At 34.6% G+C, this 14,882-nt stretch overlaps 1 protein-coding gene and 1 pseudogene across 3 annotated transcripts in view; one reads left to right on the top strand and one right to left on the bottom strand.

The window, feature by feature from the left end:
• NAALADL2 (N-acetylated alpha-linked acidic dipeptidase like 2) overlaps window positions 1–14,882 on the top strand; it is a 910,351-nt gene that overhangs the window by 810,334 nt on the left and 85,135 nt on the right. The gene's annotated exons all lie outside the window — the stretch shown is intronic.
• LOC148092931 (putative ATP-dependent RNA helicase DDX5 pseudogene) lies at window positions 10,951–14,142 on the bottom strand (annotated as a pseudogene).

The following is a 14,882-nucleotide window of genomic DNA, read 5'->3' as shown; positions in this document are numbered from 1 at the left end:
AAGCCATTTTTATCAAATATCAGATATTCTTATCATTTCAAAAGTATTATTCTTTGCTAAACTTTATACTAATTATAAAAAATAAACTTATTTTTCTTTTTTTTTGGTGAAAAAGAGTAATATAATATTAAAGTAAAATTCTTCTTTATATATATAATTCTTCTTTACAAATATTTCAAGCTTTCACGGGCTGTGAAGCTGGGGAGATCCCCGCCAGGCCGAGGACATCAGATCTCCTTGTCTTCCCAGAGCGCTGACCCTTCCCTGAAGGCCCTCAATAAAATGGCTTGGTCCTACCAAAAATAATAATAATAATATATATATATACATTTTTTTTCAAGAGTTTTGTGAAGGATCGAATGCAAATATTAATAACTTTTACTTTGTATTTACTAGGATAATTAATTTTATATATAAAACTTTTTATTCTGAAATTTGTTGATTTGGGGTGGTTGTATTTGCAATATTAAAAATATCCAATTTTGAGAAGAAATATGAAAAAATACCTTATTTTGGAGTTGAGTATCAGACCTGAAGGGTGTGCATAGATAAGTGAAGCGATATGTGCACTGAGGATTTCCGTGGGACAGTAAGTCTCCTCCTGAGGCTGTTACCCAGCGGCTAGGAATGCGGCCTGTCTGGGAGAAACAAATAGACAATCAGCGCATAATTTGTTGAGCATGACAGTGAGGCTCCGTAAAGCAATTCTTGGAGAATTTTGAATATTTTCCCACTCTGTTATGTAACGTTCTGGCAGCTTTTAATTCCTTCTCCTAAACCTGCCCTCTCATTAGTAAGCCCGTCTCTGTGCACCTCCATCAGTTCTCTAGCGTGAAGCAGCCTAGTGTGATGGAGGGTCAGGGGCCTTCGTAGGCCTCAGGGCGTACAGCAAGGCTAGTTAGGAGTTAGTTTGCTAAAACACAAAATTCCTGGGAATCATTTGGCTTCCTCCTGAATTTTGCTTAGTTGGCTTTTTAAAAAAAAATCTTCACCCAAGTATGTGTTTTATTGATTTTATAGAGAGAGGAAGGAAAAGAAAGAGGGAGAAATATTAATGTGAGAGAGAAACATTGATTGGTTGCCTCCCATATGCACCCCCACTGGGGATCGAACCCAAAACCTAGGCATGTGTCCTGACCTGGAATCGAACCTGCAACCTTTGGGTATGTGGGACAACATTCCAGCCAACCGAGTCACCCAGCCAAAGCCTCGGTTTGCTTTTCTCTTAGAGTATAGATATAACTTATGTATGACGTGTCTAATACTCTATGGTCGAATTCAAGATTGATTCATGCTTTCATTAAGGAGCAGAAATATTCAAGGGCTATTTTATAAACAGTAAACTTTTTTATAAATTATTTTATAAAAAATGTAAGTACTTCATTAGGGAAGACCATTTTTATCTTTTTAAAAAAATTATCCTATATTAATCCTCATTGCTTAGAATAATGCCTTATTCCTGAGCACAATGGTACATCTGCTGAGAGGGGTATGAACAAAATATTCATATATTTTAAAGATCTCTTTAATAGAGCTAATGAATCAATGCTTCTATTTTTATGTAGTAAACCAAAAACAGTAACAAAATGGCTCTTAATTTGAATGAGTTATCAAAAGTTGTTAAAATGAAGTTATAAGCCTTTTTTCCTGCTCCTTCCCACTTAAAACATTCTAAATTATTGTTGTGTTTACTTTCATTTGTATTAAGTAAAACTAATTTGGAATGGAGATGAAAAGATATAATTACTTAAATTTCACTAAATGTTTTGAATTTTTTTCCCTTCAAAGCCTACCAAAGGTTTTACCTCATTACATTTCCAGCTTAAGGTGATGGTTCTTGTACTAATTTCCTATGACACTGTGAATTTCTCCCTCTTCATTTTGATGGTCCCTTAACTTGTATTTTCATCACCTGGGTAATGCAACTGACAAGTGTGTATATGAACACTGACACTTTTCATCGATATATATTGTAGTCAAGGAGAGTAATTTGCCCAAAGATCATAGCCTGCCCAGCAATTTATCTCACACCTGCCTAGACAGACACAACAGTCTAGCTCATCCATCAAAGTTCATGATGTAAGCTCAGTAGAATTTGAAAGTTACAATAAGAAAATGAAATTGGTGTAATCAAGATTATATGCAAGGTGATATGGGGTATATAGTTACAAGGCCATATTTTAAACCAATTACTTGTGAACGTATAAACAGTCAAGTTAACTTGAAAATGGATAGCCTTTTAAATTCATTTTTCACATTATGACTTCAAAACAATTTTTATGAACTTGAGATATAATAATTTCCCAACGTAAAAACATGAATTAGTAGAAACACTTAAAAGTCTTTGCATTCAACTTTGAATTATAAGCTGGCCTGTTAAATCCTAAATACATGGAAAAACAGATTGCAAATATAAATCTTTGTTTTGTTTCTGTATTGCCTTCACTCTTTCTGTTCTCAATGAATTTAAATGTTAGAATAAATTCTGACATTATTGAATGATAGCACAATAATCATTAATACCTTTACAGTTCATGCTACCTTTATGGTAGCATCTTAGCATTTTAAAAATGTTTTAATATATTATCTAAGTTTCAAAATTTTCTTCCCCAGAGTGAGCACTTGAAGCATCCTTATTTTACAGATAAGAAAAACTGAAATTTGGATAGGTTAAGTAAGAGACTCTTAGGCAAAGTCACAAAATTGACTATGGAAAGTAGAATAGAATCTAGATCTCCTGAGACCAGGACTTTTTTCCACAATGCAAGACTGCTTTCTGTGTTACTTAAATGTTTCAGAAAAAGCTGAAATGGGCCTCAGAGACCACCTGGCCTACCCTACCTGATATTAAATAAAAAAATAAGTCTGGAGTGAGGGGATAGAACTAAGAGGAGAACTCAGGTTCCTCAATTCATCCACAAGATACTCTTTCTAGAACAAGCTTCTCCAAATACTTGGTATATAACTGCTCATGTTACACTATATGAATTCATTGTCTCTTTTTTAGCACTGGTAATATAGAGGCAACATTTTCCAAATAAACTGTTCTAACCAGGAGATAATATATGATTTTTTTAAGTGCCTATTCCCAAAACTTGTGCATATTCAGGCACCAATTTAACAAGAAAAACTTCTGATTTGAAATTTAAATGAAAAACATCATTCTTATGTACCATGAGCCCACTGAACGAGTTTAAATTTTCTTTTACTCTTTATCTTAGCTTCGTAGATAGCAGAGTTAGTCCCTGGAGTGTAACTATGCAGCCATAGAAATATTACTTCAGGGAATATAAAATCCTTAAATATTGGTTTCAGCTTATAGTTGGAAGTTTTAGCACCTTGGTAGTGTAGATTACATTTTAATATAAATAAGTAGATGGATAAAAAAACAAATCCTATTTTTAGGTAGGCTTAGGAAATTAAAGTTTAAATAATATTAATGATAATAGCATTCAATTAAAAAACTAGAACTCTAGTCAATCTATTCATTCTTATTATAGCCATCTTCAGATTTCATACATATATAATAGAGCATACATTTTTGACAAATTCATATGACCTGGTGTACCTACCCTCAGTTTTCAAATATTCTTGTTTATATAAAAATTTGTGGAACTTAAGTTTGTGCTAGCAAGGACGAAGGGGAGAAAAATCTGAAGGAATTAAATTGAGCTTCTCTGAGTCAGATACTTCAAACTTCAATATTTCAGAGAATGAAAATATGAACAAAAGATTCAAATTGTCATGCATTTTAACACTTCAATAGATCTCCTTGTCTGTGAAATACAAAATTGTTTATTATTTGCCTGCATTTGGAGATTAGCAAATGGAAAGGATGGCTGAAGTCTCATGATGGGGTTGTGTTCTGTTCTCATTGTTTCTTAGAGTACTAATTTTATTGATGCTAGCACAGAAAGAGTAGCTCACAAAGATCTAATAGCATAACTTTTGGGTAAATAATGCCAGATTTAATGGCCAGAAGAACACTGAACTGGAAATTAGGAAATATACAGCTTGGTTTTCACTTGTCTTTAAGATTCTTTGGTGTCTTTAGGTGCTCACATAGCCTCAGATATCTGTTTGGGGTTTTTTTTCAGCTACAAATTAATGAAGTTAGACTTGAGGTTGTGTTTCTCCTTCTACCTGTGATTCTATTGTGAAGGGGCACTCAGAATACCTGACTTATTAGATGTACTGGTTTTGATACCCTTGAAATCTACCGTGGTTTCTATTTAAAGATAATTTGTGTTAATATAGCTCATTTGTCCTTTGATTAATTTGGGGGCATTCACTGCATAGTCCAGCCTGCAATGCAGAAAGCACACCCTGATCATACAGCACTGCAAGGTTGCAGTAATTACATTGTTTAATACCACACTCTCCTTCAGCTGGTAAGAATTACAGTACCTTCTCTTCAGATGAACTATTTCATGAGGCAATGGGTGACCTCTGGTTGCAGCTTATTATTCTAATAATTACCCAGAGAGATGGAGAAAACTGATTACCTTAATCTTTTTAGCACCTTTATTCTTTACAAAGAACTCATGTTGCTGTTAGAGTTACTAAAATGCCGTAATATCCCTTCAGTTTGGCTTATGTATCTATCAGACAGAGAACTATTGTGGTATTTGATAAGTTTTATGCCATGGCCACAAATCTTTTTTTATGAGATATTGTTTGCTCTATTATGATAACCTTAAGAATAGCATTGTAATTTTACTTTAGTATTACAGACTGCTTTTACTGCATTTTCAGATATTTTCATTTTTCAAGCACAAAAATGAGACTGTCTAAAAACCACAGCTCTACTATATATAAATGAGTTTTGGTCTTATTTAAGTGAGCCTGTCTAAAAACTATGTCTGTACTACATATAAATGAGCTTTGATCTTATTTAAGTGATGATAGAATAAATAATGGTGATCACACAATACAAGGAAGCATTAATGAGAGGAAAGAAAATAATATTTTAAGCCATTTTTGTAGCTTTATATTAAGTTTTTCCTGTATACAAATCTTAATAAGATTTCTGATCCTTTGTCGCCATAGCTGTCTCCTTTATAACAATGAATTTCTCCTCATCAGGTTTTGCCTTGGTAGCAATATCTGTAGTGTTTGTACATAATTTTTTTTGACAAAATGACCAGATTGCCTTAGATTTTCATTTAGTATAATGGATAGCTGAAGACCAAGAAGGACTTGAATGCAGTAAGACTAAACAAAACAAAACAGTATTACATCTTTATGCTGTGATGTTCTTTTTCAGATGCAAATTTTCTGACTGTTAATAGCCAATATTTATTAATAACAGCTATTTTTAATTATTTACTTTGTGCCAAGCACTGAATTAGGTGTTTTATATTCATTATTTTTGCTAGGTATCATCCCCATTTAACTAATGGGAAACAGAGTCTTAAAATACCTACTTTAGGGGACTTAACTGAACTTTTAGAAAACAGATTTTTCTATTACAGTTCATTAAGAGTCATTAAAATCAAAGCATATCTTATTGTCATATATTTCTCCATGGTCTTCTAACTCTGTGAAGCAAGTAAATGACAGTAAAAAGTATAGCCTAAACTAAGTATGGATTATTTTAGTTTTTTTATTCATTGCTAATCGTGAATTTCATGTGAATTAAGGGTAATTAATAACTTAGGACTTTGAAAACATATGACAATCTGTTTTAACCAAAATACAATAATATACAACAGCCTGAGAGTTGTGTCTTTCTTAGCCCCAGTGGTCACTTATGACATAAATTATATCACAATGCAAAACTGTTTATAGCCACTTATGTTGGGCTCCACTACAAAGCTTTAATTATTTTTTTAGAATGTCCCCAATGATATTCATCTTTACTCACTGAGGATGAAAACATTTTTCCAGCTTGATAAAATTAATCAAATGAGATTATAACCATAAAATCCTCAATACTTTATGTGGCATATAAAAAATTCATTACATTTAAGTTTTATTAGCATTGTTGTAAATATTAATATTTTAAGGCCAAGTTTGATAACTACATTGAATGACCAAATTGGGAAATATCATTTGTAGCAGTTGGAGTAATGTGATTAATTTTCTTATTTGGCTTAGAATGACTCTAAAGGCAGCTCCAACGGAGAAAATCCAAAATTTCTTTTATTAGTGGTAGTATATGTAATTGCATAATTTTTCAAGTGCTACAATGAAAGACACCATTCATTTGAAACATTCGGCCTAGTGTATCAAACACTCTTCTCGATGCTTGATAATTATTTTACAATCAATAATATAAAATGAAATATTACAATGAATTTTAAAATTGTGTGTTTATGTTTTAATCAAAATTACTAATACATTTAATTAGATTTTATATTTATATAATTTGTATAATGTTCCTGTTTTCCACTAACAGGAATTTTAAAAGTCCTAGAAGACATATAAGGTTTGTTTCAATGGAATAATGAAAAAGCCTGCTTGTTTTTGACCCATATAAATATCCATGCAAAATTGACCAGCATTTTGAAAAACTATGTTTCTTTGTAACTGGAAGAATTTAATGCAATTCAGGTCACTGGAAGAATTTAATGCAATTCAAGAGCAATTTTGAATATTCCTGGTATATAGGTAAACTAAAAAATTTAATAAAATTTAAATCCAAAACAATAGAAAGAAGTTTTAAGTGTGTTTCCCAGGAAAACATTATTTAATTTTGTCTTAAAGAAATAAATTAATTTGTAACACCCATCCATGATTTAGGACTTATAAATTAGAAAGTTTTTACTGAGGAAGTTAAAATAATAGTTTGAGCGTTTTCCCCTTATTTCATGTCTTCTATACATTGCTGCAAAATTTTAATTTCATTTTGGGGGGGAAATTAAAATAATCTCTGAAGTATTTTGCTATATATATCTGAAATTTGGGTACATGGAAAGCTAAATTATTTGAAGAAAAAGTATATGCTTTTCCAGCAATCGTATTTATTTTGTATGAATTTAACCCAGTGCTTTTCACTTTAAATTGCTAGCATCTCCTATCTTCCCTCTTAATGATAATTTCAGATAGACTAGAATTTGTTGTTAAAGTAATGCTAACATGAAATATCCATTGTTATATGTTGAGATAATAAAGTTAGATTTCCTTATGAGTGAATCTTTAGCTGTTTTGGTTTGACTTCTTATTTGTCCGAAAGAGTTAATCACAAGATACCTTTTACATGAGACTTTCTCTAGAGATTTGTACATTTTACAGATTATTTAGAGAAGACTCTAGAAGGTTGGTATCTTGGTAAAAATAATAACTAAATTCCTTTACAATTACTTGGAAAGAAAAAGAATTTCTCATTAGAAGAAATCAAATTATGTACACTAAATTACCATTTTCTAATTTTAAAGAGAAAATTATTTGTGTCTCCAAAAGTCAAACTACTTTAAGCTTTTATCTATAATGGGAGTGATTATAATATTTTAGAAAATGTTTTTTCTCATATTTTTGGAATGAATTATTGAAAACCAATGATTGTTTAATGAGCTTAAATTATTTCAATTCTTTATGTTACTATATTGTTATAATGCAAAAAATTGTTCTCAGATAAATTCTCATGAAATTACTTTTTTTTTTTTTTTCATTTCTAAGGCAATGTCTAACAATGCTGAGCTGTTAATATGTGATTTCTTTATTAAAATGCTACCAAAGGAGATCATTTTGTTCTACCTTTGGAATACTGCTATTTCAGTATTTAAACATACTGCACGTTTAATTACCAAAGCCTGGTGGAACAGGAGTTGCTGAGAGAGGAAAATGTTGCTGAATTAGAACTTGAACTAGAGTCAAGAGTTAATCATTTTTAGAAATTGTGCTGGCTTCTTAATAGTGCTTGGATGAAACTACCAGAAACACATTTCACGTTTACCCCATCTAGGAACATTGGTTTCTGACTAAGTCACAAGTGTCAGATAATGGGTACTATGCATTAATACCAATTCTGGCTTCATTTTGCTTTTCTTTTGCAGAGAGAGCTTTCTAATAATGGGAAGTTGATCCTCTTACCCTGTGAGTTCTATGGAGGAAAAAAATCTGTTAGTGCCTTTAAGCAATCATTCCTGCTGAACATGATTGCTTACTTTTGGCACCTAGGCAAAGAAAATAGGTTGATTTTTGTTTTTACTTTTTTTTTAGCTTCAGAAAAAGACAGGAAAAAACCTCTTATGGAACTCATTAGAAAATGTGAACTTCAAAAGACTTAACTAGCAATAGAAGAAAAAGCCAGTTAGGATTTATAAATCAGAACTTTGAACTGAAACGAAAGAGCAGGACTTACAACTCAATCAAAATGGCATGTGTCCAGAAACACTGGCCTATACATCTGTCATTTTTATCCTCAAGGTGCACAGGAAATAATTTTAAATCAAAAATATTTTTAATTTAGGTTTTATTGGCATGATTTGTGACTCCTAGATTTTATAAATCTGTTCATGGTCTTGTAAATATACGAAAACTTTGAAAATTTATTTAAAGAGTATTTTATAAAGTTACTCAGAGGTGTGTAAGCTACTTTGTTTTTCAATTGTTTTCTTAAAATACTGAGATTCAAGCTGGTGAGTCATCTTCCTTAGATCTCAGTTACATTTGCTATTTCAAGGTATAGTTATTTTATGAGGAATGTGAGTGAATTTCGTGGGAATATGTGTAGTTTTTCATTCTGAGCATGGACCTGCTCTTATAAAATTGTTTTCTTTTAAATACCCCTGAATCGTCTACTCTGTGTCCAGCTGATACTTCAGTCATCACCTTTTAAGTTTATCTAACCCATGCCAAGTACCCTTTAGCAGGAAGACTCATTTCTATTCTCTCTTCTAAGAATAAGACTTTTGCACAGTTTCTTAAACAAATTACAGCATCTTTATGTTTCAAAAGTGTGTTATTTTGAACTGGATATTGCTTTGCCTGCTGAGTAAAGGGGAGATCAGAGCAGCATCTTCAAACTAAATGAAAATGGATAACTATATATTACTCAAGGAAAAACAATGTTTGTGTACTTTTATCAGTCATAAGAATTTATTTTATAAAAAGTTCTGCCAAGGGCTTTATATTGATATATCCACATAACAATATAACTGTAGAGTTTTTAGAGTACAGTTAGATCTCAAATTTAACTGGTTTTAAATATTAATGACTTTATATTTTTAAACCTGTCTCGTGTGTGTGTATGTGTATAAAATTTATAAAATCACTAAAATAATTTTAACTTTTGATTTTTCAATTACTAAAATATTTTCAAGGTTCAATCTGCCAAAATTACCAAGGGAGAGATTGTAAACAGTCTCCTCAGATTTGTTCCTTAGCCCCGAGTTTGTCTCCTTATGGAAACCAATGTTCCCAATACCTTATGATAGATTCTTACTATAATAATTTCAATCAATAGTGGAGTTTAAAGATTAAATTTTTTTAAAGTTAACTCAAATGCTACCTTCCCAGTAATCATTATTAAGATTTTATAAACATTGTTGTTGGTTTTTAAATGTTTTTCTTGGGTATTTATTTATTTAGTGCCATTTTAAAAAAATTAAATTTATTGGGGTGACACTGGTAATAAGATTATACAGGTTTCAAGTGTACATTTCTATGATACGTGATCTGTATATTGCACTGTGTGCCCACCACCCAAAGTCAGATCATCTTCCGTCACCATGTATTTGACCCCCTTTACCCTTGACTGCTCCCCACTCCAGTTCCCTCTGGCAACCACCATACTCTTGTCTGTGTCTATGAGTTTCAGTTTTATATTCGACATTTGAGTGAAATCATATGGTCTTTAGTGTTTTCTGACTGACTTATTTTGCTTAGCATGGTAGTCTCAAGGTTCATCTCTGTTGTCGAAAATGGCAGCATTTTATCTTTTTTTGGCTGAGTAATATTTCACTGTATATATGTACCACACCTTCTTTACCCAATCATCTACCAAAGGGCCCTGGTTGTTTCCATGTCTCAGCCACCATGAACAATGCTGCAATGAACGTAGGGGTACACATATCTTTGTGAATAAATATTTTTAAATTTTGGGTTTTTTAAATAATTTCAATGAATATATAGTTGGAATAGGGATGCACAGAGATAGATGAATACATAGCACTTTAATGAAATGTTATATTAAGAAAAGAGGCATTATATTTAATTTTGACTATAAGGCATATTAGTTTCTGCAAGAGCCCTATTATATTATGGGGAAAAAATATCCTGAAAAAAAATTGAGAGCTTGGATTTATTATATATGCACTTTTTCCTACTTGTCTCAATTTAGGATGACATCCATTAAATCCCTGTTTGTAAGATGTTGAAAATAACATATAACTGCATATTCCACTAAGCCCCAAAACTTGATTGCTAGTATTTATTTTTTGTAATTTGTATTTCCAAGGATATATTTTTTGTAATAATAATTCTCAACTGTTTACTGGGTTTTTAAAAATGAAAATAGAGTCAATGCTTAATACAATTTTATTACCAAATTTGCTTTACTTCTGAAGGCTATTTGAGTAATCTTGTATTTGGCTGGATTTTGTTTTACATTTTGACAGTCATTTTATTTTTTATATTTAAAAGTGCAGATAACTTAAGCAAAGTTTTGTATAACATGATACGTATAAAATAAAGTGCAGTTTCCACTTAGGTCAGTCTTCAAATATTTTTAGAAGGCCAGGTATTGCATTGAATTATTCTATTTCAAGACACTATATTTATTGTTGTCAAAACACTATCTGTATTTGCTAATACCCACCCTCAAAAAAAACCCACTAAAAATTGTTTCAGGAATGTAGAGATATATCTAACTTAAATAGCAAAAGTGAATTATAATACCTCTACACTGCAATCATTTCTGCTTTTTTTAAATAACTATTTTATATGGTAACATCCAATATAAAGGGTGATTACGAACAACAGACATCTACAGATACTTCCAAAACCTTACTGAGAATGTCCTGTTGGTCCTAGATACCAATCACAGGTGCAGCCACAGTTAGCAGTATATGCATATAACTGGTTGTTTATACCATGTGCATATTTGAAACATTAATTTCATATGGCTGAGTGCTATCGTGACCATTCTGATAAGCTTCTATTGAACTACCAGCCCTAAAATCAGTCTGTATACCAACAGACACAAAATAACTTTCAAAGCACTGAAGTAATTTATACTACTCCAAACAACATTTTGAGTTTTGCCCTCAAATTTCTCTTAAGCAGATTAAAGTAACCTCTGTTATAATTTTCCCTGTATATAAAGGCACTAAACCTACCCCTTTTATGTGAATAATGGGCCCTATGGTCATCCTTTGTGCCTCCTGTACTACTAGAATGACCTGGACCTTGGTGTTTGACCAACTAAAGCAATTTGGAATTAATTGCTTGATTGCCTTCATGAAGCAGAAATAAAGTCACTTACTTAATTTATGTTATTAGGTCTGAAGGAAGTATTTTAGTACCGTGAACAGTTCTTCCAATTACATGGATATAACTTTCTGAGGAGTCAAGTAGTCATAATTGATGACAAATTTTACATCTTCAACATGTGGCCCTCTGAAAATCATACCTGTAGCAATGGTAATAGGACCTGTTCCATGATGGAAGTAATTTACAACCCAGTCTTATTCCTGTTAACTCTTATCACCATGGATACCCATGAAAGGCCACTGTCTTCTCATTTGTCTGATAAGGTCATCATATCTTTTGGTTTCACAAAAATAATGATTTTATTTTCCCCTTACTCAGGTCTATTTCATTAGTTTCCATTAAGTTTATCTTCTTTTCATACGCCATTATGTACATCCACAATATGAAGAATATTGTGGTTTTTAGTGCACTGCTGTTTTATAGATATATAATGTTTCAGAGAGTCTTTAGCAAGCCGCCTTACTTCTTTTGGTCAAGTTGCACTCTACATTAAGGTTTGCCTATCAGGCCCTAACTAATGCCTCGTCTTGTATGGAGTGAATTCCATATCAGGCATTCCACATAATTCATCAAGGAAAAAGTAAGTTGTTTTTCTCCTATTGATTTTTTCACACACTACAAGTCAGTCTCCTATTGATTTTCTTACACACTACAGGTCAGTCTTCCTGGTGTTGCAATACAAATTTCCAAACTTCTCTCCCAATTACACTGTGCTCCCTGGAGAGCAGCATCACCATAGATACAAATAGACTACAAACTAAATGTTTTGTAGTATTCAGCCACTACTTGCTTTACCTGTTGGTCATCTCCTCAGTTGGCACCAGCACCAAGAAAACAGGCCCATTATTTCTCTCTAGAGAGAGAGAGATGGCTAATGATTGAATCCATCTGAACTACTCCAATTATATCCAACCTGTTTAGGGCAACTGAAGAGCCCTGAGCTTGAGTAACAATGGGTTCAGTAAGTTATATCTTACCGATACATTCATGACATTTATAGGGTAGTTTGCTTCATAGGAATTCAGAATTGGCTTTGGGCACTTATGATCTCTAACTTTAAGTTCCTTGCTTCTTTGGTGTTCTTCCACCTCTTGTGCTGTTTCTAGCCAATCTAGTGTGTTCTTGAGAGAAATTCTTCTCAAATTTGGGCATCTTATTAAGATTCCTCTTCTTTTTAACTAGTTTCTCCCCATAGTTTCAGTACTGATTTCCAGATTGGGGTTCTTTCTGACTTCCTCCTAATCAAGTTGCATCAAACCTTTTTTTCTGGGTTCAGTCTTGGTTATCCAAGTAAACAAATGTGATGTTAATGGTTGTGATTGGTGAGAAAAATGTGGAGAGAACCTAGTATGATGAATCCCTGGCGGTGGCTTTAGTAACAGTGACACCTTGAGGGGGTGGGGGTTGTAAGAGCTGGAGAACAGCAATGAAAATAATTGGATCCACAGGACTAGAAAAATAAAAGAGATTATTTTATTTTTTATTTCTTATCGATTTTAGAGAGATGAAGGGAGAGGGAGAGGGAGAAAGGGAGAGGGAGAGAAAGAGAACATCAATCAGCTGCCTCTCCAATGCACCCAGACCGGGGATCCAGACTGCAACCTGGGCATGTGCGCTGACTGGGACTCAAACTTGGTAGCCTTTTGGTACGCTGGGCAATGCTCAACCAACTGAGCCTCACCAGCCAGGGCAGTTTTTTGGTTTTTTTTAAAGGGTTTATAAGTACTTTGTTGGCTTTAAAGTCTTATATGCTTGAAGAAACCTGTCTGTTGCCTTTAATGTTGAAGGATCACTGGCTTTCTTATCATAATTATTATTAAACCATTAAATTTATTAAAATTTTAATATGGATTTCTAGTGACTGATAGATGTCATAATGGTGTGTGTGTGTGCTGCCTGCATGTGCGCACACAAGATTCACCCACAGCAAGGCCTTGTGGATGGGGCATAGATCTCAGAGCATCAGAAACAACTTATTATGGTTTAGCCTTCATTTTCCATCTTTATACCCCCCTCCACACACACACACACACACACACACACACACACACACACACGCATGCACACACACAGGGATGCCTTCTTCTAATTCTCTGGAAACTACAGTTCATTAAACCTGCGAACTTATTTTACAAGTGATCAATAGAGTATTTTGTAAACTCCCAAATAAATATTTGAGATGCCTTGTGTGTGTATTTTCAATAGCAACAAGTCTGTGTCTTCCTTTGCAAACTTAAGTGGAGTGAGTTAATGAATTTAATTATTATAGATGGCCGATCTGAATAGTTTGAGCAAACAGTCTCTCTTCCTCAGTGGGAAATTTTTCTGCTCGAATTACCCTGATAACTGCCTCAGGTCTTTACCCGAGTAGGCGGTCTTCAGCTGTCTCCATATATTCCTAGTTAGATTAGACCTGACTGAAAAACTCAGCCTCAGGGATTTCAATGAGGAGTTTGAAAGGTTCAAAGGGTTGGACAGAGCCCGGTTGCTGGGCCATTAAATAACAAAATGACAACATTGTAGTTTTAATCAAGGTGTGAGCTCCTGTTGCTGGTGAAAATAGGGCTTTTCCACAGTCAGGAGAAAAGCATCTCGGGGACCCACGCCTAGGAGAACAGGCTGTCCTGGTTAGATTTACCGGAGCAGTAAGAAAGGACTGCCCCGGGTGCCTGGTGTCTCACCCAGGACCGGATGGCTCAGCTCCATCCCGCTGCAGAGTAAGCCCGGACCCGGGGACAGTAAGCCAGGTCTTGTCTTCACCAAGCCCAGGATGACCAGGGCCCAGAGATTCTGTGCCACTGGCCTGGCATTGGCAGGGAACCTGAAGCTGCCGTGATTTAGTTCAGTGCATGCCAAAGCGTAGCCCAGCTCAGCCCCTGTCCCCGCCTTCCCAGCTCAGTCTCCGTTCCCGGGTGTGCTCCGCAAGTGCTGTGACGCTGCAGCCAGGCCCACACTCAGGGCCCAGCCAAGCCTGGGCCGCGCAGTGCAACAGGCCCGCCCTTGAGGCCACCTGGCTGCTGCAGAGACAGCCTGCGTGAGCAGGGGACTGGGTGGAGGAATGCGCGCCACCCGGAGGGCCTTCCTTAGCTTTGATTGTACTACCCCAGGCTCGAGAAGGGGTGTGCTTTCTTTCAAACTAACCAATCCCTTTTAGGATCCTTCCCGGGCTTGTGCTGGGTCCTCCCCAAATCCAATCTGGTCTTTTCCCCAGATTTTCACCAGTTTGGTTCCTTCCGGGCGTACCTCAAAATGTTGCCTCTCATGTTGTCTACTGTGCATGCCCCCAGCAGAGAGAGGAACCCCCCTTTATTGTTTACTCCTGCCCCCCCCATAATCCGGTGAGTGGACGGGTTGTACCCCAGGGAGAATGGAAAGCTGGTCCTTCCTCCCTTCATGAGGGGCTGGAGGGATGTTAATCCCCTTGAGAGGATTCAGCTATTCCCTGG

The sequence above is a fragment of the Miniopterus natalensis genome, chromosome 6, assembly GCF_054644295.1.
Source record: "Miniopterus natalensis isolate mMinNat1 chromosome 6, mMinNat1.hap1, whole genome shotgun sequence".
Classification (NCBI taxonomy): Eukaryota; Metazoa; Chordata; class Mammalia; order Chiroptera; family Miniopteridae; genus Miniopterus; species Miniopterus natalensis.
Note: the sequence above shows the minus strand (reverse complement) of the source record. Positions and strands in the feature narration are given on the sequence as shown.